At 43.8% G+C, this 16,616-nt stretch overlaps 1 protein-coding gene and 2 non-coding genes across 3 annotated transcripts in view; 1 reads left to right on the top strand and 2 right to left on the bottom strand.

Moving 5' to 3' along the window:
* The window catches only part of ST6GALNAC3 (ST6 N-acetylgalactosaminide alpha-2,6-sialyltransferase 3), a 569,867-nt gene that overhangs the window by 38,341 nt on the left and 514,910 nt on the right, over nucleotides 1–16,616 (top strand). The window lies entirely within an intron of this gene.
* Nucleotides 4,021–4,158, bottom strand: LOC114811392. Its single transcript, XR_003759096.1, has one exon. It is a non-coding gene; the product is annotated as a small nucleolar RNA SNORA7 (small nucleolar RNA).
* LOC114811931 lies at nucleotides 7,829–7,966 on the bottom strand. The gene has a single exon (XR_003759626.1). It is a non-coding gene; the product is annotated as a small nucleolar RNA SNORA7 (small nucleolar RNA).

Here is a 16,616-nt window from a genome sequence, read left to right as displayed (position 1 = left end):
AATCAGACACATTGTATTAATTCATTAGTATTGTGTAGGGAACTAATTTCAAATGTTTAAAGTTCAGTGCTACCATATGCTTACTGGAAACCTTTAAGCAGTTACAAATTAGTTCCTTGTAAAATGCTAATGAATTGATAGTGTGTTCTGATAGAGAAGCACAAACACAAACATATTCCTGAAGCATTATCAACCAGCATCTCTTTACTTCAGAACCCTCCAGTGGTTCCCTGGGTTTCTGCACATCAATCATTTTATCATATTTACTGAGCATTTATTGTGTGCAGAGCACTGTACAGTGGTAGAATATAATATAGCAGAGTTGGTAGAGCAGTTCCCTACCCACAGGCAGCTTCAACAAAAACTCCTCACATTGAGTTTCAAGCCTCTTCACCTCTGGCCCCACCTTACCCATCTGCTCTCTTGTCCTGCTGTTCTACAACTCCCTGCTTTTGTTCCTTTCATTCATTCATTCAATTGTATTTATTAAGCATTCATTCAGTTGTATTTATTAAGCACTTACTGTGTGCAGAGACTGTCCTAAGTGCTTGGGAGAGTGCAGTATAACAATTTCCCCGCTGTCTACCCCAGCGCTTAGAACAGTGCTCGGCACATAGTAAGCGCTTAACAAATACCAACATTATTATTAATAAGCAGGCATATCCCCTGCCCACAAGGAGCTTATAGTCTAGTGGGGGAGATGGATATTAATATAAATAAAAAAATTACAGATACGTACATAAGTGCTGTAGGGCCAGGAGTGGGGATGAATAAAGGGGACAAGTCAGGGTGACAGAGAAAAGAGTGGGAGAAGAAGAAAGGAGGTCTTAGGGAAGGCCTTTTGGAGGAGATGTGCCTTCAATAAGGCTTTGAAGGAGGAGAGAGTAATCGTCTGTTGGATTTGAGGAGGCAGCGTGTTGCAGGCCCGAGGCAGGATGTGGGCAAGAGGTCGGTGTCGGGATAGACGAGATTGAGGTGCAGTGAGAAGGTTAGCATTAGAGGAGCGAAAGTGTGTGGGCTGGGTTGTAGTAGGAGAGTAGCAAGATGAGGTAGGAGGGGGCAAAGTGATTGAGTTTTTTAAATAATAATGATGGTATTTGTTAAGCGCTTACTGTGTGCAAAGCACTGTTCTAAGCACTGGGGGGATAGAATAATAATAATAATGTTGGTATTTGTTAAGCGCTTACTATGTGCAGAGCACTGTTCTAAGCGCTGGGGTAAACACAGGGGAATCAGGTTGTCCCACGTTGGGCTCACAGTCTTCATCCCCATTTTACAGATGAGGTAACTGAGGCACAGAGAAGTGAAGTGACTTGCCCAAAGTCACACAGCTGGCAAGTGGCAGAGTTGACATTAGAGCCATGACCTCTGACTACCAAGCCTGGGCTCTTTCCACAGAGCCACGCTGCTTCTCATTTTGAAGCCAGCGAGAGTACAATGCAACAATAAACAGACATATTCCCTGCCCACAGTGATCTTACAGTCTAGAACTACTCTGTTGTAGCAGGAATGTCTCTATTGTACCTGAATAATATTTTATTAGCACTGGCTAAAAAATACTAACTTCATTGTATTGTACTCTCTCAAGTACTTAGTACAGTACTCTGCACACAGTAAGCACTCAGGGAGTACCACTGATTGATTCCTTTCATTCAATCGTATTTATTGAGCACTTACTATGTGCAGAACACTGTACTAAGTGCTTGGAAAGTACAAAGTACAGTAAATAGAGACAATCCCTGCCCACAACAGGCTCACTTTCCAGATACTCTTCAAATTAAAATGCAGTTCTTTGTCTCGAAACTGCCACTCTTTATGGACTTTCCTGTTCTTACTCTGGTGACCTTTTCACGTTTGAGAGAATGACTTTTCCTCTCTGGTGCCCTCCTTTACCTTGCTAGTTAGTTGGGCTTCTGTTTAGTTTCTGTTTTTGTTTTTTCCGTGGCGTACGTTTTACCTGGGACTTGCAAAGGACATTTTTAAAACAATATCCAGGCTTCTAACAGCCCACTGGATTGAACTACCCTCTCAACTTTTTCCTAAATAGTCAGTTAATCAATTGTAGTCATTGAGTACTTACTATGTACAGGGCACTGTAGCTAGCACTTTGGAGAATGCAGTTTAACAATATAACAGACACATTCCCTGCTCACAACAAGCTTACAGTTTACAATTTAGAGGGATACACAGAAATTAATATAAATAAATAAGGGCCACAGTATTTCCTGGTTCTCTTTTCTAAAATGAAATGTTCTTGTGTTGCTTTTTGGCCTTCCCTTGCTCTACCCAACGGTAAAAATGTTAACATTATTGAATTGCAGGTCCAATCACCAGGCAAGTCTAAGTTTTGCACCAGGGCTTAGCCACTGCTCCAAATTCAATCCAAAAGAATAACTTTTGTTGGTTCTACGAGTGGCTATTCCAGAAAAGTCACCAAGCTGATCTAGAAACCTTCCCTCCTCTTCTCTTCTTGATGGGTTTTCAACCAGTCTAGTTTCATCTTTTGCTGTTATTTCTGACCCATAGCCCAACCATGGACACATCTCTCCTAGAACACCCCACCCCTATCTGCAATTGTTCTGGTAGTTTTCTTGGTAAAAATACAGATCTGATTAACCATTGCCTCCTTCTGAGCAGTAAACTTGAGTCCCTGCCCTTGTCTCTCTCCCGTGCCACTGCTGCCCAGCATAGGGGAGTCTTAACTTGCAGCAGAGTGCCTTCTACTCGCTAGCCACTGGCCAAGCTGGGAATGGATATACCTCTGCTTGACTCTCCCTCCTATAGTCAATACTGGAAACTCTCAGGTGTGACCCTGAGAGAATTCAGCCAGTCTCGGTAAGGATAATTGAAGTATCCCACCGTAATAGTAATATTAATAATGGTATTTGTTAAGCACTTACTTTATGTCAAGCGCTTTTCTAAGTGCTGGGGTATATACAAGCTGATCTGGTTGGACACAGTCCCTGTCTGACTTGGGGCTCACAGTCTTAATCCCCATTTTACAGATGAGGTAACTGAGGCATAGAGAAGTGAAGTGACTTGCCCGAGTTGACTCAGAAGAAAGTGGCGGAGCTGGGATTAGAACCCAGGTCCTTCTGATTTGTAGGCTCCTGCTCTATCCACTAGGCCATGCTGTTTCACCAACACTCCCTGCCTTAGTTTTATGGCTCATTTTACATTTCCTGGTCATTTTATTCACCTAAGCCCGTGGTTTATAGAGCATCCTTGTGAGTTCTTTGTGTTTCAGCTGGTTATTGTTATTCCTCACCTACAGTGCCATTCTACTGCCCAGTGTTTCTCCTTCCTTTAAGTCTGAGATGCCAGTTATGCCAACGTCCTTGGATGGCTATCACCCATTTCATTGTTGAGGCTTCTATCTGTAAGGTAGAAGTGCTTGTATATTTGGGCTTTGCTTTCTTCTTTGCCACTTTCCACATCTAGCAATTTCTCCATTTGAAGGGCATCTCCCCTTATTGTTTTCCTCAAATGTCCCATTTGATCACCCCCTAATTCTTCCAGCAGTCCCTTGACCTTCAGCCATCTCTCTTCCAGGGAGAGGTAGGGGGAGCCAGTTGGTGTAACCTATGTTGGCCCCAGAGGGACAGGAAGGGAGGTGATGGAGGCCCTGCAAGCCAAACTTAGGTTGTTCGGAAGAGACTGTGGTCCTGGACTTCCATAGTAGCATCCTCTGAAATGTTGACTGTTCTGTGAATAGGACCCCAGAGGCAGGGGGTGACCCAATCTTAATTTGTGGATAAGATGGTGTGGAGAGGAAGGGTTACAAGAAATAGAAATTGGGGGACCTTTAAGGAGAGGTGGGACTTGCCAAAGCATCACCATGGACACCTCTCTCTCAGAATGCCCTGCTCTCCGTCTGAAATCGTTCTGATAGTGTAGCCATAGAGTTTTCTTGGTAAAAATATGGAAGTGGTTTACCAGCGCTGCCTTCAGTGTAGTATATTTGACTCTCCACCTTCGACTCTCTCCCATGCCGCTGCTGCCCAGCGTAGATGAGTTTTGACCTGTAGCAGATTGCCTTTCACCCCCTAACCACTGCCCAAGCTAGGAATGGAAAGGGTGGGCCTCTGCTTGACTCTCCTTCCCATAGCAGAAACTGGTAGAGTACTGGAAACTCTCCAGGTGCGACCCTGAGACGGGACCACATGCTAAGCAGGCTAAATAACACGATCCTTAAAAGAGAACAAAATCAATGCATAAATAAATATGATTGAATTTAGTCTGGAGGACTTTGGATTGCACTTGGGGAAATAACTTGAGAAAAGAACTATTCCAGTTCAAGGCAATTAACTATTTTTGCCAGCTGGGAGCTGGATGTTCATGAGAGACTTGAAAAATACAACTTTCCAGTTTCCTTATAATAATCACTATGATATTTAAGCACTTTATTATGTATCAAACATTATACTAAGCACTGGGGTAGATACAAGATAATCAGGTCCCCCATGGGATTCACAGTCTAAGTAAGAGGGAGAAGTGGTATTGAATCTTCATTTGCTGGTGAGGGTACTGAGGCACAGAGAAATGTAGTGACTTGCCTGAGGGCATACAGCAGACAAGTGGCAGAGTCAGGAGTAGAACCAGGTCCTTTGATTCCCAGGCCCGGGCTCTTTCCATGGGACCATGCTGCTTCTGCGATAATAATAATATTGGAATTATTATTATTATTATACATTCTCCTTCCAATTATAGCTATCCAGGCTTGCTGGTGTGATATTAGGATTTACTGCTAATGGTGTTGGTGGTTGTGCACGTGGCTGCAGAGGTTGACAGATGACCTACAAACCCTTGCCTGTTTGGGTTCGTTTAATAGATGAGAATGAGAAAAACCAGATTTTAAAAAACAAAGTTCTGTCAGGTTGCATACAGAAATGTGATATATATGCAATTTGTTAGTGAGAACTAAATCAAAACACCACAGCAAGAAATGCAGCTCTTTGGGATTGTAAACTCATTTAAAGTTTCCATCATTGTGCAGGAGTTTTTCATTAACTAGTAATTAAAACAATGCCCTTTTGAGTCCCCATAGTCATGCTAAGGCATATCCCTGGTGACAAGTTAATTGATGAGGTAGCTTTCAAGTCTTTTTTGACTTGAAATTCCACAGCCATTGCATGTGTATTCCTAGGTTTTGTTTCTTAAAGGAAGGAGATTGAGGTATCTGCTGTTCTACAACCAGTTCTTAAGTTTCCAGTATATTATCTTACATTCTTTGGTATTAAATGCTTAGTACAGTGCTTTGCTCACAGTAAACACTCAATAATAGCATTAATTGATTAAAATGGGGGTCTCAAACTTCAGTGTCACTATAAAGTCAATAACACTGAAGTCTTGTCACTGCAAAATTCCACATTAAGGAAAATCACACTGTTTACCCCCAAGTCATGTATAGGCACATAACAGATGATCAGTAATAACTGTGGTATTTGTTAAGCAATTACTGCGTGCCAAGCACTGTACTAAGTGCTAGGGGAGACACAAAATAATCAGGTCAGATATAGATCCTGTCTTACATAACCCAAGTAGGAGGGAGGACAGGCATTTAGTCCCCATTTTACAGATGAGGAAGCTAAAGCACAGATAAATGAAGTGACTTGCCCAAGGTCACACAGCAGACAGGTGGCAGAATCATATTTGAACCCAGGTCCTCTTACTCCCAGGTCCAAGTTCTTTCCACTAGTCCCCAGGCAATTTTGTCTGATAGTGCACACCACTGTGTCCAGACCTATCTGCATTGCTGGAAGGAAGTTCCCTGATTCTCCCATCTTGTTCGGTCTGAAATGTGTAATGAAGCATGTGATGAAAGAACCAAGTCCATGTCAAGAGTATCTGTAAATTCATTTTGTTCTTAATGCATTGAAAAAGTTCATTTGGAAACGTTCTTTGGAGTTCAAAGTCCAGCTTTGGTATCTGCAGGGTTTTAAACCAGTTGGAAGGAAAGTATTTAAATTGACTAGAAGTTGACTTTTTTGATGCTGTCATCCATTTTAAAACCACAGAAGAAACCACTTACATTTAATATAAGTTGTGGAGCATAAATAAAGATGATTGTGTTCTGCAACCAGTAATTTTGCCATTAGTTTCAAAGATTAAGCTTAGGGTTTTGAAATTTTTGGTTTTCAAATGGATAGCTTCTCTTGTTGTTGGAAACCAATTGGTGACCAAAACATTTCTTGGAGTCTGAGACAATTGGGTTGCAGGTTTGTTTTGGTCTAGAACTGAACTTTCCTGCTCTGACAAAGGTGCCTGCTCTTACTTTGTTCTCTGAGTCTGTCTCCCCCCGACATCACCTGCCAATGATTTCATTCTTTTACCTTCTTTCTTTCCCATCACTGTACACAGCACCACTATCTTCCCTGTCTCACCTTGACTCATTATCCTCGGCTCATCTCTCTCACTCAACCCACATGTTAATCAGTTGTATTTATTGAGTGCTTCTGGTGTGCAGAACACTCCACTGAGTAAGCTGTTGGAAGAGGACCATATATCAGAGTTGACAGACACATCTGCTACCCACAACGAGCTTACAATCTAGAATAGGATACAGGCATCAATATAAATTATGGATTTGTACATAAGTGCTGTGGGGCTGAGGGTGGGGTGAAAGTGCAAATCGAAGTTGCAAAGACAAACAGAAGGGAGGAAATGGAAATAGAGGAAATGGGGGCTGAATTGGGAAAGGCTTATCGAAGGAGATGTGATTTTAATAAGGCTTTGGAGGTGGGGAGAGTGATGGTGTGTCGGATGCAAAGTTAGGGAGAGTTCCAGGCCAGAGGCGGTATGTGGATGTGAGGTCGGCTATGAGAGAGACAAGATCGAGGTACAGTAAGTAGGTTGACGTTAGAGGGACAAAGTGAGTGTGATGGGTTGTAGGCTCAGAGGACATGTAAGTAATTATTTATTCTGTCACCAAATCTTGTTGGTTTTACCTTCACAACATCACTAAAATCTGCCCTTTCTTCTCCATCCAAACTGCTGCTATACTGATCCAAGCACTTATCCTATCCCACCTTGACTATTGCATCTGTACAATACAGTCTGCTTCTACAATTATTATTATGGTATTTGTTTGACTATGTGCCAGTCACTAACTAAGTGCTGGGGTGAATGCAAGCAAATCAGGTTGAGCACAGTCCTTGTCCCAAATGGGACTCACAGTCTAAATCTCCAAGGTAGCTGAAGCCCAGAGAAGTAAAGTGACTTGCCCAAGGTGTCAGAGCAGACAAGTGGCGGAGCTGGGATTAGAACCCATGACCTTTGGACTCCCAGGTCCTTATTCTAGGACCATAGAGGCTTAGGCCATACAGCTCTGCATTGCTGGAAGAAAGTTCCCAGATTCTCCCATTGTGTTCTGCCAGAAATGTGTAATGAAGCATGTGATGAAAGAACCAAGTCCTTTTCAAGAGTATCTGTTAATTCATTTTGTTCTTAATGCATTGAGTAATTTCATTTGAAAACATTCCTTGGAGTTCTTTTTTCACTTCAGTCCATACTTCACTAAAAAAAGGTCAGTCCATATCTCCCCACTCCTCAAGAACCTCCAGTGGTTGCCCATCCACCTCTACTTCAAATAGAAAGCCCCTCTTGTCTTATGTCGTTGAGTCGTCTCCGACCCATAGCGATGCCATGGACGTATCTCTCCCCGAACGCCGCGCTTTCCATCTGCAATAGTTCTGGTAGTGTATCTATGGAGTTTTTTTTTTGTAAAAATACGGAAGTGGTTTACCATTGCCTCCTTCCGTGTAGTAAACTCGAGTCTCCGCCCTTGATTCTCTCCCATGCCTCTGCTGCCCAGCGCAGGGGAGTCTTGACTTGTAGCAGATTGCCTGCCACTTACTAGCCACTGGCCAAGCTAAGAATGGAATGGGCAGGCCTCTGCTTGACTCTCCCTCCTGTAGTCAAGACTGGTAAAGGACTGGAAACTCTCCAGATGCGACCCTGAGAGGGGAGAAAGTCCTTACCATTGACTTTAAAGCACTCACTCAACCAACTCGTCCCGATCTACCTTACCTCTCTAATTTCTTACTACCACTCAGCCTGTACATTTCACCCCTAATGCTAGCCTACTCAAATTCGTCTATCTCCCAGTTGACCTTTATCCTCCCTCTGGCCTGGATCTCCCTCCCACTTCATATATTCCAGACCATCACTTTCTCCTCCTTCAAAGCCTTACTGTAATCATGCCTCCCTCAAGAGACCTTTCCTGACTAAGCCCTCTATTCTCCTACTCCATCTCTACGTCACCTACGTCACCTATACTTTTGGATTTGAACCCGTTAAGCACTTGTTACTCCTCCCTCAGGCCCACAGCACTTATGAACCTGTCCAGAATTAATTTTAATGTCTGTTTCCCCCCCGAGACTGTAAGCACCTTGTGGGCAGGGAAGCTGCCTGTTGTATCATACTCTCCCAAGCACTTAGTACAGTGCTCTGCACACAGTAGTGCTCAATAAATAACATTGATAGATTTGAAAAGTCTTCAAAGCAGCTCTAGAACACTACTTTTAAGATAACATTAGTTGACCCCAAACTTCACAAAACGGTTGCTTCACATCCGCTTATCAATCTATGATATTTACTGAGTGCTTACTATGTGCAGAGCACTGAACTAAGCAACTGGGAGAATACAATAGACCATAATAGATGCTATCCCTGCCCATCAAACATTCTATAGGGAGTAGACTCTTAGGAGTACAAAGCTGGTGTAGTTGATTCTCTAGTGTATGTAGATCCGTTTTATAATTGTAAGTGAGCCAGAAAATATACTGCAAGGAGAAAAATGATTTGTCCTTCATTTTAGTTGATGAGGAGAAAGAAGCGGAAGTGTTTTACTCATTAACATTTCAGACAGTTGAAGATCTGATGCAAAGTGAATTGGCTGCATAAGCAGAAAAGCTTGACCAAGGAAACATGAATTTTAGATGCAGAAGCCAAATATGAAATTTACTTTTGCCTTAGCATTTGCTCTATAGCAAGCTTATACCGCCAACTCATGTCTTATTTTCACTTGGAAGTGTTGTAAATAACTGTATTATCATATAAATCAGCATAAAGCTAAAGTCTACTTCACTTACTCTTCAAGTGCTTCCAAATGCAACCACTAATTTCCTTCTCTCAGCAGCTTTAACCAGAGCAGTTGTCCCTTTGCCATTCCTCTTCCCTATTGATAGCCACCTGCTCCTCTTCTATCTTTGCTTTCATGAGAGCTTACCACAGGGCAAAGTGAGGAGAGGAAGTGGGGAGAAGTGGCGTGTCAGAAAACTCTTTTCCCCTATACCCAACCATCCAGCCCTGATGGTTAGCTGGGCAACTTAGGCTGCCCGCAGCTTCCTTCTATCCCACTTCTGGCTGGTGACATTGTAACGGCATCACCCTCCAGCACAAAGCATGACTTCCGCATTGTAAATCCCATGAGGGCCCAGCTAGACGAACAAGGCCTGGGCTCTGGTTAATTCAGCTCTGTCCCTTTCATCTGAGGTCACATGCTTCTATTTGTTCCTCAATCACTGGTGAAAGTAGCATGGCATAGTGGATAGAGCATGGGCCTTGGAGTCAGAAGGGAATGAGTTCTAATCCTGGCTCTGCCACTTGTCTGCTATGTGGCCTTGGGCAAGTAACTTCACTTCTCTGTGTGCCTTAGTTACTTCATCTGTAAAATGGGGATGAAGACTATGAGCCCCATGAGGGACAGGGTCTGTGTTCAACCCGACTTACTTGTATCCACCCCAGTGCTTATATGTCCAATCCGATTTGTATCCACTCCAGTGCTAAGTACAGTGTGCATAGTAAACACCTAACAAAAAACACAATTATTATTATTATTATCATCTAGTATAGTGTTCTGCCCTCAGCAGATGCTTGATCAATGCTTGGATATCATGCGGATGAAGTGGATCTCAGCATACATATTTACATTTGGGGGACTCATTTATTCAGCTATTTCATCCTGACATCTTTGTATTCATTAATTAATTCATTCATTCAAGTATATTTATTGAGTGCTTACTGTGTGCAAAACACTACTAAGCTCTTTGGAGAATGCAGTATAACAGACACATTCCTTCCCCCAGAGAGCCCAGTCTAGAGAAGAGGAGGGAACATAATAATAATTGTGGTATTTGTTAAGCACTTAATGTGTGTCAGGCACTGTACTAAGCACTAGAGTGAATACAAGCAGATTGGGTTGGACACAGTCCCTGTCCCACACTGAGTGTACGGTCTTAATCCCAATTTTACTGATGAGGTAATTTAGGCACAGAGAAGTTATGTGACTTGCCCAAAGTCACACAGCAGGTGAGTGGTAGGGCCAGGATTAGAACCCAGGTCCTCTGCCTCTGAGGCTCAAGCTTTATCTACTAGGATGTGCTGCTCCTGAATATGTCTACCAACTATTTAATTTTACTCACCCAAGTGCTTAATAGTTACATGGCATAATAATAATAATAATGATATTTGCTAAGCACTTACTATGTGCAAAGCACTGTTCTAAGCACTGGGGGAACACAGGGTGATCAGGTTGTCTCACGTGGGGCTCACAGTCTTAATCCCCATTTTACAGATGAGGGAACTGAGGCACAGAGAAGTGAAGTGACTTGCCTAAAGGCATAGCAGCGAAGCTGCATGGCATACTGGATAGAGCACTGTCCTGAGAGTCAGAAGGTCATGAGCTCTAATCCCAACTTCACCACTTGTCTGCTCTATGACCTCGGGCAAGTCACTTCACTTCTCTGTGCCTCAGTTACCTCATCTGTTAAATGGGGATTGAAATTGTGACTGTGAGACTCACGTGGGACAACCTGATCACCCTGTATCTATCCCAGCGCTTAGAACAGTGCTCTGCACATAATAAGCACTTAAATACCAACATTATATGGGAAGCAGCGTGGCTTAGTGGAAAGAACCTGGGCTTGGGGGTGAGAGTTCATGGGTTTGAATCCCAGCTCTGCCACTTGTCAGCTGTGTGACTGTGGGGAAGTCACTTAACTTCTCTGTGCCTCAGTTACCTCATTTGGAAAATGGGGATTAAGACTGTGAGCCTCACGTAGGACAACCTGATTATCCTGTATCTATACAAGTGCTTAGAACAGTGCTCTGCACATAGTAAGCACTTAACAAATACCAACATTATTACTATTGTTATTGTGAGCCTCACGTGGCACAGTGACTGTGTCCAACCTGATTTGCTCGTATCCACCCCAGCACTTAGTACAGTACCTGACACATAGTAAGCACTTAAAAAATACCATAATAACAATAATTACTATTATTATTCATAATAATACAGTTGTCTCTATACAGAAAGCCCTCAATAAATACCACTGATTGAGAGACCACCACTTCCCCATCTTCGAAGCCCAACTAAAATCTCATCATCTTCAGGAAGTCTTCCCTGACTGACTTCTCACCTGATTAACCCTATTCTCACTCCCAACTGCATTAGTATGCACATATTCCTACCTCCAGTAGGTACTCACCCCATCTCCCCCAAGAACACTTATGTACGCATCCTTGTGCTTGGTTGCTTCCCCTAACTGTATTTTATTTTAAAATGTGTCTCTACTACTCATCTATAAGCTCCTTGAGGGCAAGCATCCTGTCTATTTACTCTGTTGCACTTTTCCAAACACTTAATTCAGTATTTTACACACAGTAAGCACTCAGTAAGTGTCAGTGCTTGATTAATTGAACTGCTATGGTAGAAGGGAGACTTGTCTATGAAGAATAATGGAGACAGAGTCCCTGAGGCAGATTAAACAAGAACGGGAAAGGTGAATGAAAATATTTAGCTCAGTATTTCAGCTTGTCGATGCTAAATGTTGGGGTAGAAGCTAGACAGATTGGACCCAGTTACCAGCCCACGTGGACTCACAGTCTAAGAAGGAGATCAGATTACTTACCCTCCCCTACTTCAGTTTTCTCCTCCGTAAAATGGGGTTGAGTGACTTGCCAAGGTCACAGAGTGGGTGAGTGGCAGAGCTGAGACTAGAGCTTGGGTCTTCTGACTCTTAATCCCAAGATCTTTCCATTAGGTCACACTGTCTTCCCTACACCTCTCCAGAGATGAAGCTATCTGATTCCAGCCAGGAATCTGGGGCTGTGGAATCTGCATTTTTAGATGTCTCTTTCTCCCTATAACTGACCCTGTGTAATGGAGCATTACTTGCAATGGCAACACCTACTGTGTACCTGAAGCCACGGTGACTTATTTCCAGCTGTAAAACCTTGTTATCCCTTATCTAATCGCCAATTCACTGCTAAAATAATGGTGCGCAACCATTGAACACTGAATGGGAGGTCAGCCGTCCCTCACTGCTTTCTCTTTGGTGAACAGGCTGGGGAGACAGCAGGTTGAGTCATTTCCCCAATTACAGCCACTTGAACCCCCATCCCTTTACCACAGAAGGTCGTGGTTGGGGGGAGAGGGTGGGCTTCAGGTCTTTACAAGAAGTGAAAACTTGATTTTTTTTTTTTTACTTTAAGTAGGCTCGAGGGAAAGGTTTTAATAAACAGGCTCTCTATTTTAGGGTTGAATCTGATAAAGCCAGATAATGAGCTCCAGCTGTTCCACTGTGGGAATCCATGCCTCTCTTCATTGGCTGGGGCTACCACTCTATTCTCTCAAGAGGACTCACTTCTTCCAGAAGCGGTGCTTTATTAAATCCTCGGGTGCCATTCAGACCCTGTGATCCAGAACCATGCCGTGGGTGGTAATGATAATAGTAATAATTGTGATGCTTGTTAAGTGCTTACTATGTGTCGGTCAGTGTTCTGAGCGCTGGGGTAGATACAAGTTAATCAGGTTGGACCCAGTCCCTATCCCACATGGGGCTCAGTCTTCATATTTCCGTAGGTAATTCCATGGGTACAGTCGATACAGAAACTAGCTTTATTTTTTCGGATGATTTCCACAGCCTTTGGGGTCTCTCCTGCAATATGCCTAGGATCATTAAAGCCATCTCTGGAGGTTCAACAGTGGGAGGGAAAGAAGATGAAGTGCTAATCAGCCCAATCTGCCTGGCTTTGTGCATGTGTGCTTGTGACAAGCAGCCCCAACCCTCCCCCCACCATACACACACAGGAGGAAGGATTTATTATTATTATGGTATTTTGTTAAGTGTTTACTATGTGCCAGGCCCTGTACTAAGAGGTGGGGTGGGGTGAAGCAGCGTGGCTCAGTGGAAAGAGCCTGGGCTTCAGAGTCAGAGGTCATGAGTTCGACTCCCAGCTCTGCCACTTGTCAGCTGTGTGACTGTGGGCGAGTCACTTAACTTCTCTGTGGTTCAGTTACCTCATCTGTAAAATGGGGATTAAGACTGTGAGCCCCACGTGGGACAACCTGATGCCCCTGTGTCTACCCCAGCGCTTAGAACAGTGCTCGGCACATAGTAAGCGCTTAAATACCAACATCATTATTATTATTACAAGCAAATCAGGTTGGACACAGTCCCTGTCCCAGGTAGGGCTCACATTTTACAGGTGAGGGAACTGAGGCACAGAGAAGTGAAGTGACTTGCCCAAGGCCACACAGTGGACAAGTGGCAGAGGTGGGATTAGAACCCATGACCTTCTGACTCCCAGGCCCATGCTCTATCCACTAAACCATGATCCTTCTCATGGAAGAAGAGGAATCCAGGAGAGTCTCTGTGTGATGCCCCTCCCTGAGGGAAGAGTGATTAATGCCTTATAGGTGGGATTTGGCACTGAGCCAAGCAGTGGCAAAGATTCAGGAGGAGGAGGAGGGTTGGGTGGCAGGTAGTTGAGGAAGAAGTCCTCTAGACCGTGAGCTTGTTGTATTGATTGTCTCTATTGCTGCATTGTGCTTTCCCAAGCATTTAGTACAGTGCTCTGCACACAGTGCTCAATAAATACAATTGAATGAATGAGTGAAGAAGACCTTTGGCTATTCTGAGGTGAGAGATTGTGAGTTTACTGCCTGGGAAAAAAAAATGTTGGTATTTGTTAAGCGCTTACTATGTGCAGAGCACTGTTCTAAGCGCTGGGGTAAACCCAGGGGAATCAGGTTGTCCCATGTGGGGCTCACAGTCTTAATCCCCATTTTACAGATGAGGGAACTGAGGCACAGAGAAGTTAAGTGACTTGCCCACAGTCACACAACTGACAAGTGACAGAGCTGGGATTCGAACTCATGAGCCCTGACTCCAAAGCCCGTGCTCTTTCCACTGCGCCACGCTGCTTCACAGTAGGACCCAGGGAAGGCTCGTTGCTGTGGCCCTGTACAGATGTAGGGAGGGAACGGGGATGATCCCAGATGAAGTTTAGGTTTGGGGTCCGGTGTCTAGGACACCGGAGGAGTGAGCCTCCCTTCCCTGAAGGGAAGAAAGGAAACCAATATACTGGCATCCAAAAGCTCAGAGCTGGTGAGAGTGGAACCTGGGCTGCGGTGAGAGTGGAACCTGGGCTGCCCTTCAAGAAGAGGGCAGTGGATCAGGGGAATGTGAACTCCAGGATGCCTTCAGAGAAGAATAGAGGGTTCTGGGAGAGTAAGGGAAGAGTGTTAGATTCAGAGAAGAGCGGTTTGAACCAGAAATGTTTTATTGTTACCAAATTAAGAATAGTTGCAAGAATACCATTAAAGATGATCAGACTCTCTGATCTTGATGTCTATTAGGGATTGGAGGAAAAGTTGGGGTGCTGGGGAGATATGCAGGAGGAGGAGCTTTCTCTGTGAGCTTCTTGCAGCTAGTCCAGAGATGCTTGGGCTTCAGACGAGGGGCGGGGACGGTGATAGTGATGCACAGACATGGGGTACATTAGGCGGAGATCTCCAAGCTGCCTCTTCAGGAAGGGAAGAACTGAAGGGTTTTAGGACGCAGCGGAGGCCGACCAGGTCTAAAGTGACTCCTGGGATTCTTTCAGGCAGAACTTAATGCTGAGAAATGCTGAAATGTCACAGTGGTAAAATAAAAGTTTGGAAGGGGAATGATCTTAATCTTGACTGAAATTTTTTGGTGTTTTGGATCATCTGGATATTTCATTAATCCATGCTATCCTTCTTAGCATGCTCTCCTGCTTGGAACCTTCTCCCTGTTTGCATCTGACAGACCACTGCTTTCAAACAACCAATCAATTAGTAGTATTTATTAAACAGAGCACTGTACTAAATACTTGGAAGAGTACTATACTATACAAGAGTACTGTATACTACTATGTGTTGGTAGACACATTCCCTATCCCAACCTCAAAGCCACATGCCTGTCACATCTCCATGTATCTTACCTATTTTATTTTCCCCACAAGTATTTGACATCTGTGCACCTGAGTCCTTACCCAATAAGCACTAAAGTACTCATTTCACCTCTCTACAACACTTATGGAAAGATCCCGGGCTTGGGAGTCAGAGGTCATGGGTTCAAATCCTGCCTCTGTCACTTGTCAGCTGTGTGACTGTGGGCAAGTCACTTCACTTCTCGGTGCCTCAGTTACCTCAGCTGTCAAATGGGGATTAAGACTGTGAGCCCCATGTGGGACAACCTGATGACCCTGTATCTCCCCCAGCGCTTAGAACAGTGCTCTGCACATGGTAAGCGCTTAACAAATACCAACATTATTATCTTTATACTTGTTTGCTTCCCCTACCTTTATTTTATTTTAAAGGCCGTCTCCCATTAGACTGTGTGTTTCATGAGGGTCTTACCAACTCTATTGTTGAGAAGCAGCGTGACTCAGTGGAAAGAGCCCAGGCTTGGGAGTCAGAGATCATGTGTTCTAATTCTGACTCATCTATTTATCAGCTGTGTGATTTTGGGCAATTCATTTAGCTTCTCTCTGCCTCAGTTACCTCATCTGTAAAATGGGGAATGAGACCGTGAGCCCCATGTGGGACAACCTGATTACTTTGTATCTACCCAGCGCTTAGAACAGTTCTCGGCACATAGTAGGCGCTTAACAAGTACCAACATTATTATCCAATTATTATTATTATTACTCTCCCAAGTGCTTGGTAGAGTGCTCTGCACACAGTAAGGGCTCCCTAAGTATGATCGATTCCATCCACCTGAAACAGAACCTATATTTATTGCTATTAAGTTGTCTTGTTTTTGTCCATCTGTCTCCCCCGAGTAGACTGTAAGCCCATCAATGGACAGGGATTGTCTCTATCTGTTGCCGAATTGTACATTCCAAGCTCTTAGAACAGTACTCTGCACACAATAAGCGCTCAATAAATACTATTGAATGCATGAATCACTGGAAAATGTCAACAGCAGTAGCAACATTTATTAGGCGTCTACCACTGGCATGCAACATTCTGGTGTGTTGGTTACCTAGATCGACTGCATGGAACACATGACATGTGTTATGAAAGTTCACTAGTTTTCTAGAAGACAAGATTTCCAGTCATGGAGAACATTAAATGAGGCTGACTGAGCCATTTGCTATCATTCTAATGCTTTTCTACGCATGAACAGCTTGGATGCTTCTCCCTAAGGTGGACCCAGATCAAAGTGCTGTACCTTTAGACATTCCTAAGTGCTGTAGAGCTTTCTCATTTTCAGGCCATTCCATCAGGTTGGTGGTTTTCCAGGTTGGTAAGAACCATAGCTGGACTGCACATGAGTGAGAACGATTTGAGAGTAAGG

Source organism: Ornithorhynchus anatinus, chromosome 4, assembly GCF_004115215.2.
Source record: "Ornithorhynchus anatinus isolate Pmale09 chromosome 4, mOrnAna1.pri.v4, whole genome shotgun sequence".
NCBI lineage: Eukaryota > Metazoa > Chordata > Mammalia > Monotremata > Ornithorhynchidae > Ornithorhynchus > Ornithorhynchus anatinus.
Note: the sequence above shows the minus strand (reverse complement) of the source record. Positions and strands in the feature narration are given on the sequence as shown.